This window comes from Typopeltis vanoorti, chromosome 21 (genome assembly GCF_054136105.1).
Source record: "Typopeltis vanoorti isolate ZY-2024b chromosome 21, IOZ_Tvanoo_1.0, whole genome shotgun sequence".
In the NCBI taxonomy this organism is placed as follows: Eukaryota; Metazoa; Arthropoda; class Arachnida; order Uropygi; family Thelyphonidae; genus Typopeltis; species Typopeltis vanoorti.
The window spans coordinates 88,907,279-88,932,082 of NC_143569.1; the positions used below are offsets into that span (position 1 = coordinate 88,907,279).

Genomic DNA, 24,804 nt, shown 5'->3' on the forward strand with positions numbered 1-24,804 from the left:
GATAAAGTAAAATTAAAATTGAAATATAAATATCGTAAATAAAAAAAGAAAGAAAGAATAAAAAGAAAACAATATGCTTAACTAAAGGTGAAATCATACTAGAAAAATGTAATAGGTAATCCATATCTATCAGAATACGAATCATTTCTTTATAAATACACGATGGAAGGTAGTGGAGATGGGGGAATATCCAGCTGATAGTAATGGATGCCATACTTATGGTTTGTGGATATTGTTCGTGCTAATCGCCCCTTACAGTTCCACGTGTTTGATCGGGTAAGGCATCATATTCCTTTCGCTCTTTGTAACTTTAGGTGGCCAATTTTCTCTTGCTGTTCGCTGTGTGTCCCAGTATTGCGTTTTTCACCTATTCTATTCCGCCTACAAAAATCACCTTCTCTCACTGACCTCAGATCCTATTCACAGTTTTACTGCTGATGAACGAAGGGAAAATGTGCCCTGGGATTAGAAAATACTTCAATTTGATTCTTGTCGTGAGAAAATAATTTTTATATGAGCTTTTTCAATATTAGGTTAGTGCGTTCTCATACTGAGATATCAGGATTTCTCACCCCCCCCACCCCCGAAACTCGGGTTTTTCATCTCGTATACAGGCAAACCAGAGAACACATGCAATTAACTGATAAAAATCCTATTAAAAATCGACCATTATAAGTTCCATCCTAGTTGCCGAGTATAGTAACTTTTTCCGATCCTTCTTCTGCTGTTTCCACAAGGTGATCTCTGGCAAGGGTAAGTAGAATATTCTCTCGCGGACACTCGGGTTTTCAATCCGACAACTAAAGAAAATGAAATCACACGATTTCGAACAAGAATATTATTATTATTATTATTATTATATGACACCTACAGGGAGTCCAAAGACTTATCGAGGGAGAGTGTGCCAACAGCATCGAACGATTGAATCTCTTCCAACTACTAACCGCGCTCAAACTTGCTTAACTTTTTGCTTGAGCCATTAGTAGCAGAGGCTCTACCAATCGACCAGCCTTTGCTGGCTATATATATATATATATATATAAATACACTCGTCCGGGACGAGTAGATTTTGCATGCAGGCGAGTAACACCAAAATAGACAAACTATAATATTTTTATTTAATAAAAATAATTTCTTAAAATTAATTTTAAGAAAACACGGAGGAATATAGGTAATATAAAGGATCATTCTAGTAACAAAAATTAATGTAACGCATTATATTTACCAAAAAAAAAATAAATGTTGATTTTACTGTTATTTACTGACCTCATTCCTGGAATGGTTTTCATACAAAGGAAATGTTCTCCAACAACAATACAGCACCGCTGATCACTTTATGAAACTTGACTCATTAGGACATACTAAAAATGGTGGTGGAGGGGGAGTTAGGCAAATATATTTTTTACCCCGTAGAGAGTAGGATTTTGCATAATTTGTTGAGCCCTGAACACGAGTCATATATCAGCTTACGAGAGATGTGACTATATGAATTCTAGGTTGGTTTGATCATTTACAAAAATGTTGAACAGGAATGCCACAATCAAACTCGGCTCTGTTATAATAAGTGCCATTTGTTTTTGTGATACTGATTTTATTTTACAGGAATTCTTTGAACAAGTAGTCTCTTTCTTTCTTTATTCTTTTTTTTTTGTTTGTTTGTTTAAAGGATTGTGTGCTCTATTATTCCGAGAAAGCCTTAAAAAATCAAGAATAAGTGCGAATACAAAGTGGTTTTTTTCATCCAGAGCTGAGTTCATTGTGTCACAGAGATAATTCAATAAGATATTCGTTCCTTTGTTTTTATGAAATCTGTATTGCAAGTGTTGGATATTTTGGGGTTCAACTGTATTTTTAATTTCTTAAAAATTAGGTTTAGCAATTTGAGTATAACTGGTATGATTGCCTTATCCTAATAATAATAACAACAACAATAAGTCTTGGGGTTCAAAGCTTCAAGAGCTTATATAGTTAATGTCTTCGACATTGATATATTGGGTATAAAGCTAAGCTTTGGCCTAATAGAAGAGAATGAACATCTGTTATAAGAATTATCAAATTTTTTTATGGCACTTAGTGATTGTGAATTAAAGTTTAGCATTCACAAATCAAAAGCAATGTTTTCGGGCAATAAGCCTATGAAAATTTCAGTCAATGATGATAAATTGGAAGAAGTAGAGAGATTCACCTACCTGGCGTACGACACAAAGACGGCCGGTCTAAACATGACATTAAAGCAAACATTGCTAAAGCAACTGTTGCCCTTCAGACGTCACATCCACTTTGGAAGGACAATAAAATACAGCTAACTACAAGACTCTACCTCATCGATACCCATGTTAACTCTGTCTTACTATACGGATATGAGAGTTGGACATTGCTAAAGGAAGATGAGAAAAGGCTATTGGCCTTCGAAATGAAGTGCTACAGAAAACTTCTGAAGACACATACACGGAATATGTAACAAATGGCGAAGTTAAAAGGAAAATCCGCTCCATTGCTAGAACACAAGAAAATATTCATCACTAAAATACCTCGGAAACAGCTCCGGTGGCTGAGGCACAGAGCTACATCAGATTGCTTACCTAAAATAGTACTAGAGGGCTTGACTTCTGGTAAAAAAACATAGGGGACGACCTAGAATCACTTGGATCGATAATATTAGAAAAATGGACTAATTCTTCGCTCTCTCCACTTTGTTAAGGAGATCCCAAGACCAGAAACATCTGGAGAGAGTATCTCAACGGTCTACAAAGACAATGAAGAAGATATATCCCATAAACGAGCAGCATCTCTCTCTCTCTCTCTCTCTCTCTCACACACACACACACACACACACACACACACACACACACACACACACACACACACACACACACACACACACACACACACACACACACACACACACACACACACACACATTCAGAGAGAACTCAACCAACTGCAAAATCCTACTCGCTACACCAAAAAATGTCTTCGCTCAAGGCTTTTGATATTTCGCAATAAGTCAACAGAATTCCATAAAGTGATTAGTGGTGTATTGCTGCTTGGAAAACATTTCCTTTGTGTGAGAACCATTCCAAGAAGTCAATAAATAAGAACAACAGGAAGAATAGTAAAACCAAAATTGATTACATGGAAATAGTGGATATTAAAGATCCAACCTTATTTCAAAGCCGAATATACGTAGCAACTTTGAAGGGTTCGAAATTTTGACCAGAGAGCTCATGAGAACGCAACCCTCGGCATCACAGTTGCTTAGCTTGCACTACTTAAAAGACACAAACGCTACCCAGGCTTCAGTATATTCTCTCTTTTATTAGTGCATTTGACAAGGTTTCACTGACCAACAGCTATTTCGAATTTACATCGCCGATATATATATATATATATATATATATATATATATATATATATGTGTGTGTGTGTGTGTGTGTGTGTGTGTAAATACGCAACGAAATATTCAATATTAAAATCCGAAAGCAATATGGCAAATACAATGATTCTCTTTCTTTTAATTTGTAAACGCTGCAAATTGCCTGGAGTACATTTATGACTAAAGGTCAAGGCTTACATAAACTTGTCACATCGCCAGTTATGGCCTAAAGAGAAAGTTTGTATTAATGCACGCAGTTCGAAGTTGATAAACGGGTATACAAGGAGGTTGAGATCGGAACAAGAACTCGTTTGTATGCTCTTGACATCTCTGATATTCAAACCACTGGAATATAATTGAAGGCATAATCTAGTCACTGTCACGTTGTTAATAATCGTTGCTGTCACGCAAGAACTGGCGAGGTTTGTCTTATTCTTCTTCTATTTTTTAAATTTTATTTTTGCGTTTCGCGGAAGCTATTAAGACGTGCCACATATCTCATGATTAGTCAACAGCAAATCTGACATTACGCGATCGACAATGGTAACAGGCAACGTGACCTACTTCGATATGCTCATGCCGTAATATGACCTCATATGCTAATAAAAAGGGTATGCTGATGACAGAAATACATTTAAGGCCCAGAACTAAAAACTTAACACTATGAACCTGATTAGTTTTTAACTAACGTTTATACAGATTAATTCGTTTCGTTGATGCTACCGAATTTTTTCTTGTTTTAAGCGTTCTGAAGAATACGAAATAACTCCAGAATCTTTGATAGGAAAATTCATATTTGATATGGTTAAGAAGTGTCATAACAGGCAATAGCATTTTACAGGTTTTAGTAAATTATGATCCCCGATTTAATTTTGATCTCCTATTTTGCATCAAAGTATACTTTATATGTAATGGAATGTTTATATAAGCAATGCTACTGCTGGTTTGTATCGGGAAAAAAATTGTTAAAAAAAAAAAAAGTAAAGAACACGGTTGTTGCTATGGCAGCATGTAGTGCCTAGCGCTACCTTGCACAAAATGTTATAATCAACAGCGATCGGTGTAATTTCGCCTGCTTCTATTCGTATACTGTATTAGCTTTGGAATTTATTGTAGTCGCATTTAAACATTGGGAATGATGTCGCTGTTTGCGAGTTAAATTATTAACATGGACGGCTGTTTATTCTACCGCATTTAATCCATCCCCAGAAAATTTTGACTCCTTTAGACTTTCTCAGATAAAGAGTCAAGTAAAATTTTATACTCCCTCTCCCTAGATCACATACGTGTTATTTCTTTTAAACAATAAATAATAAAAAATTTTTAAATACACGAAGTTGTTCTTTTGATATTTTCAGATGAATTTATTTGTACTGTACTTTTGTAACACAACAAGTGCATATTCATGCTGCCATATTCAGAAATCATACGATAAATCAAGTGTGCCATTATTGTATTCAATTTATGATTGCACTTTTTCCTGCACTGACAAAAATTGCATTGATTTTTGTATTATTTTCAGTTCGAAAATTAAGCAACTGTTAAAGGATTAAAACCAGAAGTTCATCACGTGATAATACTGCATGCTCGAAGGCGTAGCGTGGTCGTCCAGACGCCGATTTTCTTGTTGTTGTAAGGCAGCATTTCTTGCGCTGCCTTTCAGGCTATTGTTAGCCTGGGCGTTTTGCATGCACTCAAAATACTGCACACAAGATGAATCCATTAATGGGAACCCTGTGGACAACCGGTATTGGTCTAGTTGCCAAAGTAAAGATGTGATTAGTTAATATCGAAACTCGTTTTTCGATATTAACTTAATACATAGCAAACTAATAACAAACAATAATTTAAAATGCATTTCATAAATAGGGTTGACATCTTTAAAAGTTTCCAAATATGGACACTCCCGCCCTTTGTAGTTTGTAATATAAAAGAGATATAATATAAATTTAATCATTGAATTGAAGCCTTTGGCTCTTCACATATCTAATAAATTTAATCAGTTAAATTTAATAAAGTTTAAATTAAATTAATTATTTTTTTAATTATTCGATATCATTTTTCATTTTGGCTGCTTCTAAGAGAACTCGTTAATAACCATCGTTTTGATAGTTATTAACGAAAGCATGATATGAAAAGTTTTCCATAACTTTTGTCATTTAAAGTAAATCATACACGATTTCAAAGTAAAACATACTTTTCCAAGTGCTAAGATTAGAATTTAGCAGCAGATTTGATGGTTGTTGAGTATAACGTAAAGCAATTAAGGCTGTGCGTCTCGTGTATTATGTCTATCAGTTGCGCGTTTTTCTGCTGGAAAATAAGTAAATCTATCAACTACATTAATTACTAATAAGATTATCGTGAATAAATGTACCCATTCAAGTAATACAAGCAGACGAAATCTTACCAATAGATGTTAGCAGATTTTTCAGAATCTCGTACATAATTTCATAAAAACATTGCAATTGTAGGGCCCACCAGAAATGGACCACCACATGCATGCTTCACTTTAGAACCAATGGTAAATTTTGCAATTATTCCTTCCAGACAAAACTGAATTTCAGAGTTATATATTAATATGGATCTCATATAAGAACTTTTATTAGAATATAATGTGGAAAATGGTGTTTAAAAGTTGAAATGCACAACGCCACACCCAAAGGCGTCTTGTTTATCAGGCATTCAGCTTGATAAGTTTTGAAGATAAACTGTGTGGTACTGACCAGCAGCTGTTTTCATGTTTGTATAGGCTTAAAGGCAAATAGAGGTAAGGAAAAAAATATATTTACGAGAAAGTGATCGGAGGGTTTCGTAAAGAGAGGATACATTTATTAACTGGATTGGCCTCTTTTGGACAGCTTCGAGATTTTTAGAGAAGTTTCTAGTGTACCGTTGCGAATGTCAGAACAGTTTTCTAAGGTTGGATAGATTTAGGATTTATATAGTATTGGAAATACTATAATAATCTGTACAAGCTTATTTATTATACTAAAATATACTGTACAAGCGACAATAATGTTATGAGCACAAAGGACGGCAATTTCTTTTGAGATTGAAAAAAGCTGTGAATGTGATATGTTTGTATTAGGTGCTGGAACTTGTTTGGTGATCTGGGTATTGTTAAAAATAAAGAGAACTGAAGAGAGAGAGAGAGAGAGAGAGAGAGAGAGAGAGAGAGAGAGAGAGAGAGAGAGAGAGAGAGAGAGAGAGAGAGAGAGACAGAGAGAGAGAGAGAGAGTGCGCAAAGGTTCATTTTTGAAGGAACGGTCAGGGTAGGGCATGGTAAGTGTAAACAGTACTATAAGAAAATACCATAGAGTCGAGTGACTTTGAACTTAAGGTAATCATTCATCCACTACAGCTGCTGTTTTGTGTTTGGAAATGTAAAAATAATGGGTGAGCCACAAAATTCTTTGAAAGTTTCTTTGTTAAAAGCTCTAGTTCTTTAGAATTTTGTAACAGAAAGTTAACATAAAATATACGATCAGAGCTAATAATCAGTCAAAAAAAAATAAAAAAAAAATCGGCTAACGCCTTTTTATTCCTGTATACGGGAGTAGGCGAGGCCATTTAGCCCTATTTAACTATTGGAGACTGAGTGGGCAGTTCAATCTCCACTGGTACCCAATCAGAGACAGATGGCCCCAAAGCTATCACTAATTAAGCGGTACGCAGTGAAGAGAGACGGCTCAAATGTGCCGCCATCTCGTGGTCCCTAACCCTAACACAATATATTTAATGTCTGAAATAATGTGGGTTCTACGGTCGGTTTTCTTGAGTTTACAGGACGAAAAACCCGAGTTTCCGGGAGGAAAAACCTGCTTTCCCGTGCCAGAGATCGACTAACTCGGGAACCGGTCGAAAAAAGGCTTAGAAAAATTTCCTCTAGTCGCCGACTAGACACGAAACGAAGTCTTCCTTCGTGCGGCCAAGCGCGGTGGTGTGCAAACGCCACATCCACTGAGCTACACAGGCTCCTAATCAGTCAAATAATAATAATAATAATAATAAATAACTATTTATTTGTGGTGCCATATGAAGTAATCTAAGAAGAATGGAAAGCGATTATGAAAAATCGACAGTGGGTGAAAAATACGAATTTTCAGTTATTATTGGGATAATTGATTGTCAATTTCTTTTGAATGACTTCAAATTTATTTCCTAAAGAAATTTGTATTTCTGATGGAATTATTGTAAGATATGCATTGACAAAATCACCTTGTAGTTGGAAAGAATTACCTGAAAGAGTTAAAAAACAGAATTCTTGGTTAATAAAATATAACCATCAGCTGAAGTGGGAAATTGGTTCTCTGGACAAACTAAGAAATTGGATGATAGAATCAACAAGTAATAATCAAATATTACTCGCCAAAGGAAGAGAAAAATCAAAAACATTAACCAGGTTAATAGGAGGCCTGTTCTTGATTTAAATGAAATTGGATGCCCAAAATGTGAAAACATAACATGTATTTTTAAATGCTTTTGGAAACATAACGAAAGATTCTGTGCTTTTAATAATTTTCAGAAGTATATGTATTGGCTTAAAAAAAATAAATATGCAACCCTTAATTTTACTACAGTAATAAATTCCCACGATCACCAGATGAAAATTAACTTTCAGATGAGAGTCACATTGTCAAAAACCACATGTTGGCGATTTAACAAGCATGGGAAGAAGCTTTGAAAAACAGTGCAAATTTAACAATAAGAAGATTAAGGAACACAAAAATAGATTGTAATTTTCACTTTATTTATTTCTGTATGTTAGAGTCAGTAAATACAATTTGTAAATAATATTTCATTCAAATAAAATGTGTAAATTTAAATGAACAAATTGGGTGTCGTTCATGTGTTATACAAATTTAAGTAAGACCATAACATTTTTTTCCTTAAGAAATTTCATGCTGCAAACTAACCAGACACTTTTTTTTGACTCACTGAATTAAAAGTTTTATTTGTTCATGCAAGCCCTCAAATATTTCAAGAAACTGTCAATTCTTGGAAGCAAAAGGAATAATCAGGTATTAAATTAATAGCCAGAATTTTAGTGAAGAAACTTTCACCTGAAAAGTTACAATACTGTAAGAATTTGACTATTTTACAGAGCAATTTGTTAATAATATTAGTCAAATAAAAGGTAACATAGAAATTAACAAAGTATATATTACAGAGCTAATATTCATTTGAAATAATATGAAATAACTATTTATTTGTTGTACTGGAAAAGAAATTTCTAAAAGAAAACGCAACGGCGAGTTCAAAACCTTGTTTGCCGCATATCCCTTACTTAAAATTATTAATGCTAAAGAAAAAAATAAATAAAATAAATAAATTTCAGTTACAGAAATAGGTTAAGAGCACAAGGAATCGCAGATAAAATTAATAGTCAATATTGGTTTTAAAAAAATAAATGTAAGCATTAATTTACTACAGTAATAATTTCCCATGGGAACGAAGAGTTCCAACTTAAACACACAATTTCTCACCTACGTACAACAAAACTGGTGACCGGATAAGAGTAGCTAATATTCATTTGAAATAAATTCCAGTTTCCTAGCTACACAAAATGTAATCAAACAAACAACCCATCTACTTGAAAACAATATCCTTAATCAGGAATGAATAATTTTAGGATATGTGTCATCACAATCATGTGAATGCTAATCACTTAGTCATATGTAAGTATTTGAGAAACATCCAAACTTGGGAAAATGATACCTTTTGAATAATACCGCAATTTACGGATATGACTCATGTCTTCATGAAAAGATCCCTTTGAAGAAAACCGCGATTTGTAGTAACCGCTCGCTGGGGGGTATTACTCATGACGATAACATAGCATGATCTTGTGGGCTGAAATCTAAAGGAAGAAGTACTCAACTATTTCAGGTTACGGTATTTACAGAAATTTCATTCTTTCTGGTTTTTTTATTTGCGTTGTGGTGTGGAGATAAAATTTTACTATTTTGGAATATTCGCATTTAGAAGAGCCATTCTGGAAAGATAGTAAGTAATTTTATCATTAGAATTTCTAGAATACATACAAAAGGTTTTGTAAATTTAACTGTGCGTTTATTTTAATTTATTTTAAAATGCCATAGAGACACCAGCATATAATTATTCAGAAAAGCTCGAAACACAGCCGCCACTAGACTCTACTCTACTCTAAGAATTCCCACCTTTAACAGGAAAGAAATACCCCAAAATATATTGGAAAATTAGTACATGCATCTATAGACAACCAAACACAAAACATGACGACAATGACGGATGTATGTCATCCTGGGAAAATTCCAAGATATCTTATCCCAAAAACATCGCCCACAATTCCATTCACAGACAGTGGTGATGTCTGTAAATTCCTATTTTTCATATTATATTGTAAATAATATCTGTGCAATAAAATGTGTAAACTTAAAAGAACAGTGTCATTGATATGTTGTGTATGTTTAAGTAAGATCACTTTTGAAATCACAGTGAGTTCACACACAATTTATTTATTTAATGAACTTTAAGATATTAAATTTTAGACAAATGAAAATATTCGGATGATTTATGAATAAAATATGATTTAGAATATGAATATAGAAGAAAGTACGGATGAGGTATGGGGGAAAAAGTGTATGTTTGAGTGGCATCAGCATATAATTAAATTATTCAGAAAAACTCGAAACACTGCCGCCATCACGGCTCTACTCTAAGAATTCCCACCCTTTAACAGGAAAGAAATACCCTAAAATGTATTGGAAAATTAGTACAGCTATCAATAGACAACCAAACACAAAACATGACGACAATGACGGATGTGTGGCACCCTGAGAAAATTCCAAGATATCTTATCTCAAAAACATCGCCCACAAATCCATAGCCAAACCAAAACACCATGTGATATCACAGAGAGGTATATGTTCCCCAGAAATTTCCAAACACATAACCTCACGATTCTTATCTCGAAATATCACTCACAATGCAATAAGTGAACCGAACACACCACGTGATGTCCCTGACAGACGATGGCCCCAGCGAAATTCGAAACATTCCAAACTCTATAACACACATCCACATCACGATTCCTTATCTTATCTTGATCTTGTTAAAAGTGTCCCACCCATCACAACACGATTCCTTATCCACTAATATATCTCCCTTTCAATTCAAAACAACAACGTCACTTATTTTCAACTAACAAATGACGTCACTGATCTTCATCTGATAACAACAAACATTCACGTCACGATTCCTTATCTTATCCTGATCTGGTTCATAGTGTCCCAGCAATCACGACACAATTCCTTATCCACTAATATATCTCCCTTTCCATAGAAAACAATAATGTCACTTATTTACAACTAACAAATTACGTCACTTATTGACAACAACAAATGACGTCACTTATCTACATCTGAAAACAACACACACACACCCAGGACTCGATTCCTTATCTTATCTTCATCTGGTTAAAACTGCCTCACCAATCACAACACAAATCCTTATCTCTACCATCACCCATAATTCCATACGCGAACCAAAACACAAGAACTCATCTCACTGACGCATATGCCCCCAGGGGAATTCCTAACATTCCAATCGCATGACGTCACGCCCACAATGGCGTCATCTTCTTATCAACGAATGACGTCATGATTGCTTATCTTATCTTGATCTGGTTCAGAGTGGCTACCCTACTACTCATCCCCACACGTATTGTTTCGCCTTTCAATAATTTCGGATTTTTTTTTTATTCTCGAGTTTTACTTAAAAAAATCTATACTAGTTATCTTACAGATATTCGATACTTATTTTTTACGACGTTCCTGACACACTGAATAAACTTCCAGCATGTACTGTTCTAATGGCTGCTAAATATCTAAATTTTGTGTTTTTAGAACATTTTAAAGAAGTATAGAAACATAAAGAGACAAGTACTGCATAACCGCGCAAAAATATATTCCTGACAATGTATGAAGTGTTCTTGTCTGTCTTTTCATTAATAAATATATTTGATACAAAGAGCAAAACATTTCTTCTGTGTTTGACAGACAAATCCCATAATCTAGTCTGTTTTCTGTTTCTGCTTATAGGCAGGGATTCATATGAAAGGTTCACTGAGAAGACAACGTGAATTATTAAATCGTCTGAAGATTGCCTTGGCACATCATTGGAGCTGAACAATAGTAGTTCATGGATGCTCTGTTGTTAATTACAATGCCCCAAATAAGGATAATAACATGGCAGTCAACGTAGCTGTAAAAAAACCAAGCCCTTAGGTTCAAGAAGTTTTTAGGTAGCCTTAACATTCATTTAATTTTTTTTAAAAAAAGCAATGAAACGACCGTAAGAGGAAACCCGTTCGTACGGACAATGACCTTCAACATTGTACACCATATATGTCAAGTGAAGAATGCCGATCAAACTGGTTTTCGAAGCCACCACTCGAAGCGGTAAAATTTACGACAGCAATTGACCGTAAACTTGTAAAGTAACAATCAAACGAAGAAAAGAACAACAGCTGGATACACCTGCTAGATTATAACTCAGTAAAAAAGAATTACAAGCACGAAAGGGAAATGGATGCTGTTTATATACAAACTATCTCGAAGAAGAGGAGAAAAGGAAAAAAAAAAACTTTGAAGAAGGACGCAGAAAGGGAAAATATGTCGTCAAGATTGCGAAATCAAATGACTGTAAGTGACGTCACTTAAATAGCTGGAATAACGGGTGAAGAAAGCTAAAATGATACTAGTCATTAAAAGAAGGAGAAGACTTAAGACGTAATTAGGCCTTCCTGTTGGTAATATGAAAGTCTGAAATCCCAAATGTGTCAACGCTTTCACAGTTTATAGGGAAGTGTAGAATTCACATGCCAAATGAATTTCTTTAGGAAACTAACGTCTCGTACTTCAACCAACCGGGTTTAATTGCCACCAGTGAAAGCGTATTTGTTTAGCGTCTAGGATGCTTCCAAATTTAGATCTCTTCCCTGTTATTTATTTAATTCCTTTTTTTTTTTTTTTTTTTTTTTTTTTTTTTTTTTTTTTACGCTTCTAAATGTTCGTTACAGTTGGAGCAAAGCTTGTATTCCAAAACGGATCCCAAAACGGAAGTCAGCGTTATATCATTTGTTCCCAAATGACGTACTTGTGTCATGGCTAATTTTTCTTTCGATACTTTTAGCTTGTTTCCCCAATTCTGGCCATTATAAATATCTTTGGTTAAGCTACTTTAGCATTTAGTTAGTTTTGAATTTAAACAAACAACTCCTCGGTTTGTTCTTAAATATAACAGCTGTATATTGTCAAAATCATCAAAGGAAAAGGCAAATTCTCGAAATTTCGCTTTCAAAAATATTTATTTTAACTACAAACTATAACAGTTATAAACTTTACATTCCATGAACTTTGAATGCCAAGCCTACTTCCGGTAGGAGGGAGAAAAAAAAAAAAACAGGCGGCAGTATGATTTAACTCCGTTCCTACACACTTCCTCCTGCGTTAATTGAGTCCAATTTGTTGTATAAAGGCACACAAGAAATGTGGATGAAAGTTGTCATGGTTTGGGCACTTATGAAAATAATAGCCCCCCCCCCCCCCCACTCTGAGTCGAAAAGTTGATGACTCATGATTAAGGAATTTCGTTATTACGTCAACGGAATAAAGTGTAATTGAAGTTTTACTAACTTTTGAGAAACAAGTTTTCCGCCTTTAGTATATAAATCATGTCAAAAACTTACGATATTCATAATATTCAGCATTATGTAAAATCTTCAGTAATACCCAATAATTAATGCACCACCATTTAATTGATGTTTATCAAAAGTTATTAGTAATTAATTTAAATTAATACGTGGATCATAATTTAAATGTTAATAAATTAAACAGAATATAACTATTTTAGAAGTAACGCATTTTGACACGATATTCAAAACTAGCTCAACTATTAAATATTAAACTGAATACTGAGATTAAAAACTTTCTAGTTTGAGTAAAAATGAATTACAGCATACATCGACTATCATTAATATTATACGCACTTACCTTTCTGGCAATTATGATTCAGATAGGAACAAGTAACGAAAATACCGAGCATGCGTTTAGGATATTTCTTATGAAAAGCAGTTATTCCTGACACACCATTACATAAAGTAATTAAGTGATATAAACAAAAACAAATCGCCATTATGTGTGGATATGCAGCGATTGTCAATAATCCAGAAACAACAGCGCCTTATATCAGGAATGTTAAAAAGAGTATTAAAGATGAAATTATTTATTTTAGAAATACAGTATTTAATTTTAAAATGCGGTATTTTAATTTAGTTTTTAAACTATATTCAAATTTATATTTCTTTTAATTAAATAAATTATAATTTAGCATCGTTGTTTTTAATTTTTATTTATTATTATTTTTTGTATTATTATAGAAATGATCTTGTGATCTATTGAATTTCTAAAGGCATTTAGCGCACAAAAAATAAAAGTTCCTTTTATATACGTATAACTTTAGGATTTTCGTTCGTATAACAGAATGTTGGATTTTTTATTACTTCAAAAATTCGTAAAACAGAGTAACATAAATCGGAGTATAGATGCATTTATGAGCCGAAAATTTATCCTAAACAGGATTGAAAATGGTCTGAAGGGAAATATAAAAATGATGCGTATCTAACTCATTTTAGTTTTCTTCCTAAGTCTCTGAGTCTATTGAAGGTTATCCTTAAATCACTGTTATATTTCTGTGGGGAAGGGGATCTAGAAAGTGACATTTTCAAAGCGGGAGAAGAAGCGAAAGTAAGCTATTTCTACAGCGATGCCATGGGGTCACAAAGAAATTCAAGTATTTTCGTGAGAAAAAAAAAAAAAAAACTTAAAAATTCTGAAAATGTGAAAAATTTAATAGGAAACTAGCAAAATTTAATGTGAATTTTTTCATAATTCCTTTTAAAAATCATAAAATTGTTAAATAAAAACAGAAACCTCTTAGTGATTTTGCTTATCTCACTTATACAAATATGTAGAAAGTGGCGTCATAAACCCGGCGCCATCTATTGGCCTTATATCAACCTAAGTATACGTTAATCACTTCGATACCTATTTTCATTTCATTTCCATTCAGCGCTACACTTTTTTTTTTTTGTTTTTAATTACATAAGGGATTTTTCACATATTTATTTGCTTTAATTTTAGAAGGCAAGTAAAACAATGAAAAAAAATCATATTTTAATGATATGATTTTTCCTTCAAAATTTGATAATGTGAATATTATCAAATTCGTGAATATTTTAAATGGTTATTGCAGTTATCAAAACGGACAGAATTAATCTAGAAATTTCAAAGGAAAAATTTGATTTATATAGAATTTTATTTATTTATTTTTATATTACGACATAGAAGTCTAAGGCCTGATGTCAGAGGGCATCAAAATTCAAAAACAAACAAACAAACAAGCAAAAAAAAAAAAAAAAAAAAAAAATATATATATATATATATATATATATATATGGGAATAAATTTTTAACTTGGGTATATTGTATATTAGGATAACCAAGCAATTTTATATGCTTGGTTATTTTAGCACCTAATCCCAAGTATGCAAACAATTAAGTTTGCGCCTGAAACAAAGTTCAAGTCTAAAGATGGTACAACACCAGGGCAACTCATTGTAAAGGTGGGTAAAGCTTTGATCACTATTCTTAGTATTTTCCCATAATGTAAAGCACATCTCACTAGAAGATGTATACTGCAATGCATTATGGGTGGGGTCACATCTGTATACATCTTCTAGTGAGATGTGCTTTACATTATGGGAAAATACTAAGAATAGTGATCAAAGCTTTACCCACCTTTACAATGAGTTGCCCTGGTGTTGTACCATCTTTAGACTTGAACTTTGTTTCAGGCGCAAACTTAATTGTTTGCATACTTGGGATTAGGTGCTAAAATAACCAAGCATATAAAATTGCTTGGTTATCCTAATATACAATATACCCAAGTTAAAAATTTATTCCCATCAATATCTCCTCCAGAGATTTTTATTAAAACTTAATACACCTTGTTGCAACTTATATAGGTAAAGTTGATAAGGCTTTGTATTACTAAAACCTTGGTATTTAGGGTCTAGCTACTCACTGAGGAGACCTCAAAAAAGGTTGAAACCGGTCTGGGTAGTGACCCCACCCATAATGCATTGCAGTATACATCTTCTAGTGAGATGTGCTTTACATTATGGGAAAATACTAAGAATAGTGATCAAAGCTTTACCCACCTTTACAATGAGTTGCCCTGGTGTTGTACCATCTTTAGACTTGAACTTTGTTTCAGGCGCAAACTTAATTGTTTGCATACTTGGGATTAGGTGCTAAAATAACCAAGCATATAAAATTGCTTGGTTATCCTAATATATATATATATATATATATATATATATATATATATATATATATATATATAGAACGATCATTTAACAAACAGAATAGTGAAATACAAATAATGTGTCTTCATCGTAATGATATAACCCAAAGAGGACTGTTTTTGATCAACGACTCCAACTGTCAATATGGAATACAATTCTAAAATAAATTATAATTCAATAATTAAAATGGACAAACTCCATTTCAGGATTCCAAAATATCCTAAATATTAAACATTTAACTTTCTGTGTAATTAATGTAACTAATAAATAGCTATATTGAGACGTAATATCATAGCGTATTACCAAACACTATTATTATTATTATTTTTTTAAATATTATTCCAAAATATGGACTTGTTACTCATTATACTATCTGAATGTGTTATGGGCTCACCGAGCGTTAGGAGCCGAGGACATTGCCAAAGTCCGGACTGAAAATGACAATTCTACAGAATAATGCTGTTCATTCATAAATTCGGCAATTTCAAGCTATTAGAGATTTAGTTACTACTCAAATGGCCCATTTAAGCCAACACACACACACACACACACACACACACACACACACACACACACACACACACACACACACACACACACACACACACACACACACACACACACACACACACACACACACACACACACACACACACACACCAGTATCATTAAGTAGCAAACAAACAACAAATATTGCTAGCTGGCATTACTACTAAACAACAGTTGATCCATTATTAAACAACACTGCAACTGCTAATACTGAGCAAGAGGGCGGAGTCGATCTCAGTCTAGCCATTCCATCTCAACGAGCCAACCCAACGAACACAACCAAGACATTAGGAAAGAACACAATGAAAGTGTAAAGTCGCTTCCAAAGCCAAGACGATGAAGTTTTTATTTATGTAAATAGAAATAATTAGAAAGTTTCCTAACCGAAACAAACAAACAAATGCTTAAATATGTGTTTGGATGCAATACTTTGTTCCATTTTTACTTCATGTAAAAACAAAAAAAAATATTTTCAATGACATTTTTGAACTTCGATTGTTATTATTATGAGGTCATTGACGCACAATTCTCGCATAAGTTTTTTCATATGGAAAATAAAAGAGGAAGAGGACAAGCAAGTTCGGTATTTCCAGGTATACTGAAAAGGGATGACCTCTTGTTTTAGCAGGCTCAACAGAAACAGCGGGTATGATGGTTGCCAGTTCAGTGGAGCAGTGACTATAAAGTACCTGTAGAAGACACAGCTGAAACATTATGTCAAGAGGTATATAAGACATATTAAAAGAGACATATTGAAATATGTCTGTGAAGTTATGCTCTTTTTTTAACAAGCCCAACAGCAAGTGGAAGGATAGTGTTTGCCAATTCAGCTCTGAAACATATGCAGTTTCAGAGCTGAAACTGCATCTGTGAGATGAGGTCGAAGTGACCCTATGAGCGAAGGGTTATCTTTGAGTCTGAGTTCTCTCCTTTGAAGAGTAGCGAGAATTTTTATGGAGGTTTTAGATGTACCTCCCCAAACATGTGAACAGTATTCTAAGGATGAGAGGATTGGGGATTTGTATAGACTTAGCAGCTAGGTGAGTGGTGAAAAATAGCATCTTGAGCAGAAGAGAATGCCTAGTTTTTTAGATGCTGAGAAAGCTATTGATGGGATATGTTTATGGTAGGAGAGGCTGTGGATAAATGACAGTCCAAGCAGAGAGATCTGATACTGTCTGTTGATTTGTATATTACCGAGGGAAAGGGGAAAAAAATCTACACATTCTCGCGGACAATCCGGCACTGAAGTAACCAGATTGTCCACGATTCATAACATCCATTGAAGAATGATATGAATACCATGTTTAATGCCCTGGCTGAAGATGATCTTGAAGTTTGGGACATCTGAGTACTGCATGGTCTGCAAATGAGTAGGATGATCGGAAAGTACTATCATCATCAAATTTGTGAATGGGATTAGTGATGATTGACCATAGGTCATTTATGTAGGAGAAAGAGAGTTGGTGATAAAACAGAGTCCTGAGGCACTCCTGCATTGGTGGCGAAGCTCGAAGAGAGGGAGCCATCCATCATGACGTAAAGCGAGATACCAGAGAGAAAGTTGACTACACAGTTGCAGATGTAGACTGAAGGATGGCAATTTGCTTAGCAGGCCTCGACACTAGACGCAGACAAAAACTCTGGAAATGTCAAAGAGTGACAGCATGTTCTTCAGAACCTTTCCATGGCAAGTGTCTAGTGGTGGGTGATGTAGGCTAAGAAGTCAGCCGTGGACTTTGAATGGCGAAATCCATACAGGAGGTCGCTCATTAACTAGTGAGGTTTAGGAAGTGACGAAATTCCCTATGGATGACTTTCTCCATTATTTTTCAGAGGATTAAGATGATGGCAATTGGTAGATAGTTTGATGGTACACTTCTTTCTCATTTTTTTTGGAATAAGCTGGACGCAGTGTGAGTACTATATTGAACGGTTTGACTTACAATGCATGGAGACGAGAGGGGGGGGTACAGAAACCGAACCCCCTGATCAGTCAAAGATAGCCGCAAGCCACTTCACACCTCCAATAAGCCGGTGGTGGTATGCGACCAGGCGATGAAGGTCATATACCACCTAGTGGATCTAGTTGAAATTTCCTTGAAAGATATCTCTGAAGGAATAAAGGAATACTTAATATCTTCGATTCATTCACACAGTTTCTGTTAGGAAATGACTTTCCCCTTTCATTTAAGGGTAGTTGTAGTCTTTCTTCTTAGTTCCTTCAGGAAGTTTATGAATCTTGTTTCTGCAATCTCAGTTACTCCAAACAACAGATAGATCCACTGAAATGAGAAGAGAAGAACAAATTAACTATATCAAGTTATATCGTTCAGGAAAATTATTCCGTTCGTGTGTTGCAGGCCATGCTTTATTACTCTGGTAAGCACAGAATTAAGTTGGATCAAACGACATTGCGCCGCAGAAGTTCATACATCTGAATTCCTATTTAAAGAATTTTGTCAGGCGCTTCAACATCATCTTAATTTAAATAAGAACACCTACATGTCTTTTCCTGAGTAGCGCATACGCTTGGAAAGACGTTAACGGACATTATAGTGTGAGGAACATACAAGCCATGGCGCCAACCTTAACCACGTCGCCGTCAATATGGATAAAATACATCACTCCTCTACACTTCGTATCCATCATATATTTCAATGTAATATCAATGGTATTACAATTTTAATATGGATTTCGCACCCATGGTAACCTGAACGGACGTATATATACGTCCTGGCCGGTTAGGTGGTTAATAAGATGCCTTTTGCTGCGATGACTGCAGCAATCCTGCGGGACATACTTTCCACAAGCTTACGATAGTGATTAATGGGAATTTTGGAGCAGTCTTTCTGTAGGCATGTAATGAGGTCCTGGACTCTTGTGGAGTGGACGTCCCTTGACCTCATCCGACACTCCAGTTCATCCCACAGATGTTCAATAGGATCGAAATCAGGGCTCTGTGGAGGGGCCAGTCAAGTGTGGTGAAGTTCATGTCCACAAACCACGCAGTTACAGCAACAGCTTTATGACATGGTGCATTGTTTGGCTGAAAGAGACAATGGTCAGTTCCGTAGAAACGCCACAAAATAGGAAGCATTGCATTGTCCAGAATGTTCAGATGACTCTTGGAGTTCAATGTTCGTGGCACCACAAACAGAGGCCCGAGGCCAAACTACGAGAAGCAGAACCATACATCACACGGCCACATCCGAATTTCATAGTTGAGCACTCCGGAAAGAGTCGTTCACATATTATGATATGGTATTAATTAGTGAAGAGGGAATTAGAGGAGGAATGTCACAGTCTTGTAACAGATACAGTAAAGGAAATAATAAATTTATGAAGAAATATGATGAAACAAAGGAAAGCATTTATTTGACCTATTTAGATGCAAATAAACTTGTATGGATAGTCTATGTGTCTGCCATATAGCAGATTCAAATGGGCCGATACAAACACTGATGTTATGAATATAGCAGATGAATCAGGAAATGGATATATTTTAGAAGTAGGTTTAGAGTGTCCGAAGGAATTACACAGTCTGCATTGAGATTTGCCGTTAGCACCAGAAAATAAAATTCCTGATGGCTCTAAAGAATCTAAACTTTTGACTTTATTTGATAATCAGAAATATGTTGTTCACTGTAGAGTTTTGGAGTTCAGACAATCCTTTTGTATTTTCCTGTAGAAGACAGGCATTTTGGTGATAAGAAATGAAAACCTATACAGAAAATGGTTTGTTTAAGAGCTAATTGTAATATAGATCACTGACAATTTCCAATTGCTACCATAAAAGGCGCATTTTGTTGGCTCTGATGAGTCGACCAATTCGGTTGAAGAAATATTACTTTAATAAAAAAATAAACCAGTATTTTATTTAATTTGTCATTTTCCAGCATTTTTTTAATGATTTCGTTTCCCCTAAAAACCCACTTTGAATTGCAAAAGCCAAGTATGAATGTGTTCGACATTCAGAAAGAATCGGTCGGCAAAAGTTGAGCAATTTCTTGAAATATATTTTCTTATGTGCTGAATGATAGAAAAAACAATTTCCAAATTATTTCACTCATGTTCTTTTGTTTTTTTGTTTATTTTTGCACCCGAGTTATTTCCTGTAATTCTTATGGAAAGGCAATATCAGGGTTATTTCTTCTTTCTTCATTAGATGAAATCAAGAAGCCGGAAGTGGTGAAACAGCTACTGTCATGAAATAGTTCGCCCCCTCCCCTTTTTTTTAAAGGAATTACTTCATAAAAAAAATCTTAGTCAGGTTACTTAGCAAAGGGACAAAGATCTCAAATAGTGTCTTTTTATTGTAAACCAAGATTTCCTCATTGCCATGATAACTTCCTGTGGTTTTTAACTGCTTAGGAAATTAGGCTTAACGCCAATGGTTTCGCTAGACTATTAAGCGTGGACGCATACTTACATATTTTCAATGTCTACTCAGTTGTTTTAGAGACCTTTATTGATTGCATATGATGAATTATGTAACGTTCTTCGCTGACTTAATTCATTTTTCTTTAGTGATTTTTTCAAAATGTTTGTTCAGTTATCTAAACAAATCGGTTATAATTTTACTATACGCTTGACAAACTCAAACAAGTTCATTCACATACTAACGTGTCCATGCCTTTAGATACGTTGATCTAATGACCTAAATAACCTCGGTAGAAGGGTAAATTAATATAATTGCATTACTAAAAGTAACAGAACGAGTCTTATTTTCCGCAGATGCCAAACTGTGGGAGGGGAAAGATGTAAGTTACCACGTTTTGGTATGAATACATCAAAAAAACAATAACTATGGATATTAGTATTAATGACTGTAATTATTAAACCTAGCCATATAATAAAACTACAAAACTATGTTTGCAAAAGTGGAACAGCACTTATTGATATAAATGTAGGTTGCGAGATGGAATAATCCTGACTGTTGGCAATGTCCATGGGAAGAAATCGGCGAATGTGAATTTCTCTGCAAGACGGAAAAAATCCAAGTGCATCTTGTGCTGTCCACTAACTTTTCTTCTAAGTGTATTAAGTGAACTTAAAAAACTTCGTGCATTTATATTTAATCTTTTTTTTAAATATAAATGCATGATAAATGTGCATTTGTAAAAATGATGTCATTAAAATAGAACACATCCAGTATATAATGATGTATACTAAAAAAAAAAAAAAAAAAAGGAAAATCAATAACGTAATAACTGTTAAAACTCGAGTGAAAGAGTTATGGACAGAATACCAGTCTTTTTTTTTTTTTTTCTTATTTATTTTACAGCCATTCATGAGATAATCCCAGAGTTCATTGCCACTCATTTATCTTTTGCTCGCACTTTTGATTTGCCCTCTGGGTTATTATAACTCTGTATCTACCCACATACATCAACTGAGCCTGATATATTTCTTTCGTGAGAGAGAGAGAGAGAGAGAGAGAGAGAGAGACGTCATCATGTAATTTTCTTAATGGAATATTAAGTGAAATCTTCACTGACAGAATGACGTGACTTGGGTACACATTAACTATCAGTAAAACTAAATCATAATCTTCATCTATTTCACTACATCTGCTTTCATGTACATCTATTTAACTGCTACTCATACTAAACGTAAAAGAACTGGGACTTTTGAATAAAAAAAAAAGACAAACGATAATCATATACAGTATTAAAATCTCAAGTATATGCGTATTCAAAGGTATGCATGAATAACATGTGTTTCAAAATTAATTAATTAAAAAAATAATAATCCATTTTACTTTTATGATCTCGGAATATTCTTTAATAGGAGAAATGAACTACATTATATATATATATATATATATATGAGAGTTAAAGTAATACCATACACACAATAGCGCACTCAGGATTTAATCTTGGGGGGGGGGCGAGTTGGGTAGACGATTTGAGAATATACCCTAAGCATCGCATACGACCTATGACTGAGCATCTTTAATGATCGCTAATTCATAAGTAGCATAAAAATAGAAGACACAACATAACATAAATAAAAAAAATATAGAATTTTAATTAGGAAAAGATTTCTGGAAACTTTTCTAGTGTTTTTCCTTTTTCTATGGGGGGTAGACCCCTGTCCCCCATCTGGATGCGCCACTGCACGCACACACACACACACACACACATACACACACAGGAGTGGTATAGTAAAGCTACAGCATTCCTTTGTAGCTGACTCACACACACCGCCTCAGATGATTCAATAAAATCAGAAGAAAATAAAGATGGCGACACCAAATTTATATCTAAGTAATCGCTATTTTTTCAACATTAAAAATGAAGGACGTATTAATTATTCATTTTTAATTACTTCCTCTAAACGATGAAGTCATGCTGGATGTTTGTTCGTTTGTAATTGGTTCCGTGCATACAAGGAAAAAGGAAATAGCAGGAGCCATTTTATATTATGCAGAAGTTGACAGAAATGCGAGGTGTGCTTCATACTATATTAGAATGATCATCCTGCACACAAAGCAGTTCTGTTTGTAATATTTGGAAATTATTTAATTCTAATGACAGCCTTGCTCCGTGACCTGGAAATAATATTAACAGAAAGCAATAGCGCTATTTTATTTTATTTATTTATTTTTTTTTTTTTTTGTAATAGTCATATTGCTCATGAACTAATGAGTGCTCAGATTGAAGTGTGTGTGTGTGTGTGAAGGTTAAGTACTTTTTTAAAATTTTGGTTAATAATGTTTAGTTGTATTTCTTGTATTATTTTTTTTTTAATTTGCGCGTGTGATTGAGTTATTTAGATTTAAGAAAAACTTGCATAATTGTATTAAAGATATCGTCGATATGGTCAGTGCGATGGCAGCCAAGACGTCCTTGTTGGATCAGTTAAATATGCGAGATTTTGTTCAGTGCATTATGTGTGAGATGTATTCGTCGCTAAAGTTGAAAGATTTACAGAAAGAAAAGAGAGACTGGTGAGGAGTGTCCGTAGCTAAGCCGACTACGCCGTGCCCTTTTTTTTTTTTTTTTTTGGAAAGCCCTGGGTTCAAATCCCGTCTAGGAAGTGAAGAACCTTTATCTCCTTTCAAGTAAAGGTGAGTTAGCTGATGAGTTAGCCCTGGAAAATGAGAAAAACTCATTTTCCAGGGCTTTTCGCCTGGAAAATGAGTTTTTCATCCCGCATACAGGCACACCAGTCTGGAGAACACAATCAAAATATACTTATACGGATAACCACCTTATCCTAAATTCATGGTTATGAAATCCAAGGATAACTTGGATGGTATGGATACTTAATTAAGGGCCCGTTACGAACCCAAGAAGAAGGAGACGGAGCGAGATTGGTGAGGGCACATATAGGAGGTTCTGAAAATGAATACCAGTTAGGTGGAGAGAGAGCAAACCACCTGATAGTAGTGTATACAATATCGACAGAGGTGCGGAGTACGTTAATGTTGGTGATAATATTGAAACTGAAGTTGTGAAAGGTCAGGAGAGAAAAGAAGATTTCAAGAAGGAATAGCGCGCTTACGTATAGTCCTTCACAGGACAAAGCGTGTAATAAAAGATTGCAAAAACATCAATAGCTTTGAAGGGAGAAAATAATAAAGATACGAGGTAATAGAAAATATCTTATGACTAAAAGGAGAAAAATTTTACGGCGATTCTATGATAAGGGTGCTTGATGAAAGCGTGACAATTTAGTTTCCCTGGTGCGAAAATTGATAATATTAGTAAAGCTGTGAGGATGCAATAAAAAAAAAAGGAAGGTGAAAGAATTGATTGTTTTGGCTTATACTGATGATAGAAAGGTTAAAAATATTGTATGAGAGAAGACACGAAAGAATTACTGGAAGCAAAAAAAGAAGGGAGAGAGAGAGAGAGAGAGGGTGAAGATTGTAAGTCTGCTACCACGCTATGATAGAGACCAATTGAGGAAGAGGGTAATAATAGCAAATTAATCAATGCTGTTTGTGCAGAAGGAATGGTACAGAGTTTGTAGACCTATACACTGAAGTTGACGGAAGGAGTTAAATAATGTTGATGGACTGCACCTAAATGGATTCGGAGTTAGGTGTCTTGAGAAAGCCTTGTTCACTGCGACTGTGGAAGTGCAAAGTGAGGAGAACTAAAGCCATTAGGATGGATTCAGCTGAATGTGGGTCCCAACAACTATGACGTGGCTGAGTGCGAGAATGACCAAAAAATGCAGAATCTAGTCTCTCTCAACAATAATATCAAATGTTAATACATGGTGTAAAGGTGGTCGGGATCTAATGGAATGCCAGTTTCTATTGAAACTGGCATTCCATTAGATCCCGACATTAGTGAGACTTGGCTCAACAGATGATGCAGTTACAGGGAAATTGTAAGAGGTAGTGTTTTCAGAAAGGACAGAGAAGACAGGATGAGAGAAAAGACACTGCTGACAACAGCAGATTGATTGCAACAAAAAAGAGTAAGAGATAGTTGTGTGAATGGCAGTTC

The 24,804-nt window shown here is 34.6% G+C and overlaps 1 protein-coding gene across 1 annotated transcript in view; it reads left to right on the top strand.

Annotated features, from left to right (window-relative positions):
- The first annotated feature begins 3,668 nt into the window (after positions 1-3,668).
- Positions 3,669-24,804, top strand: part of LOC150095091 (multiple coagulation factor deficiency protein 2 homolog) — a 47,033-nt gene continuing 25,897 nt past the window's right edge. The window contains exon 1 of the mRNA XM_090411552.1: positions 3,669-3,798. The gene's annotated coding sequence lies outside the window, so the exon portion shown is untranslated. The remainder of the gene's footprint in view (positions 3,799-24,804) is intronic.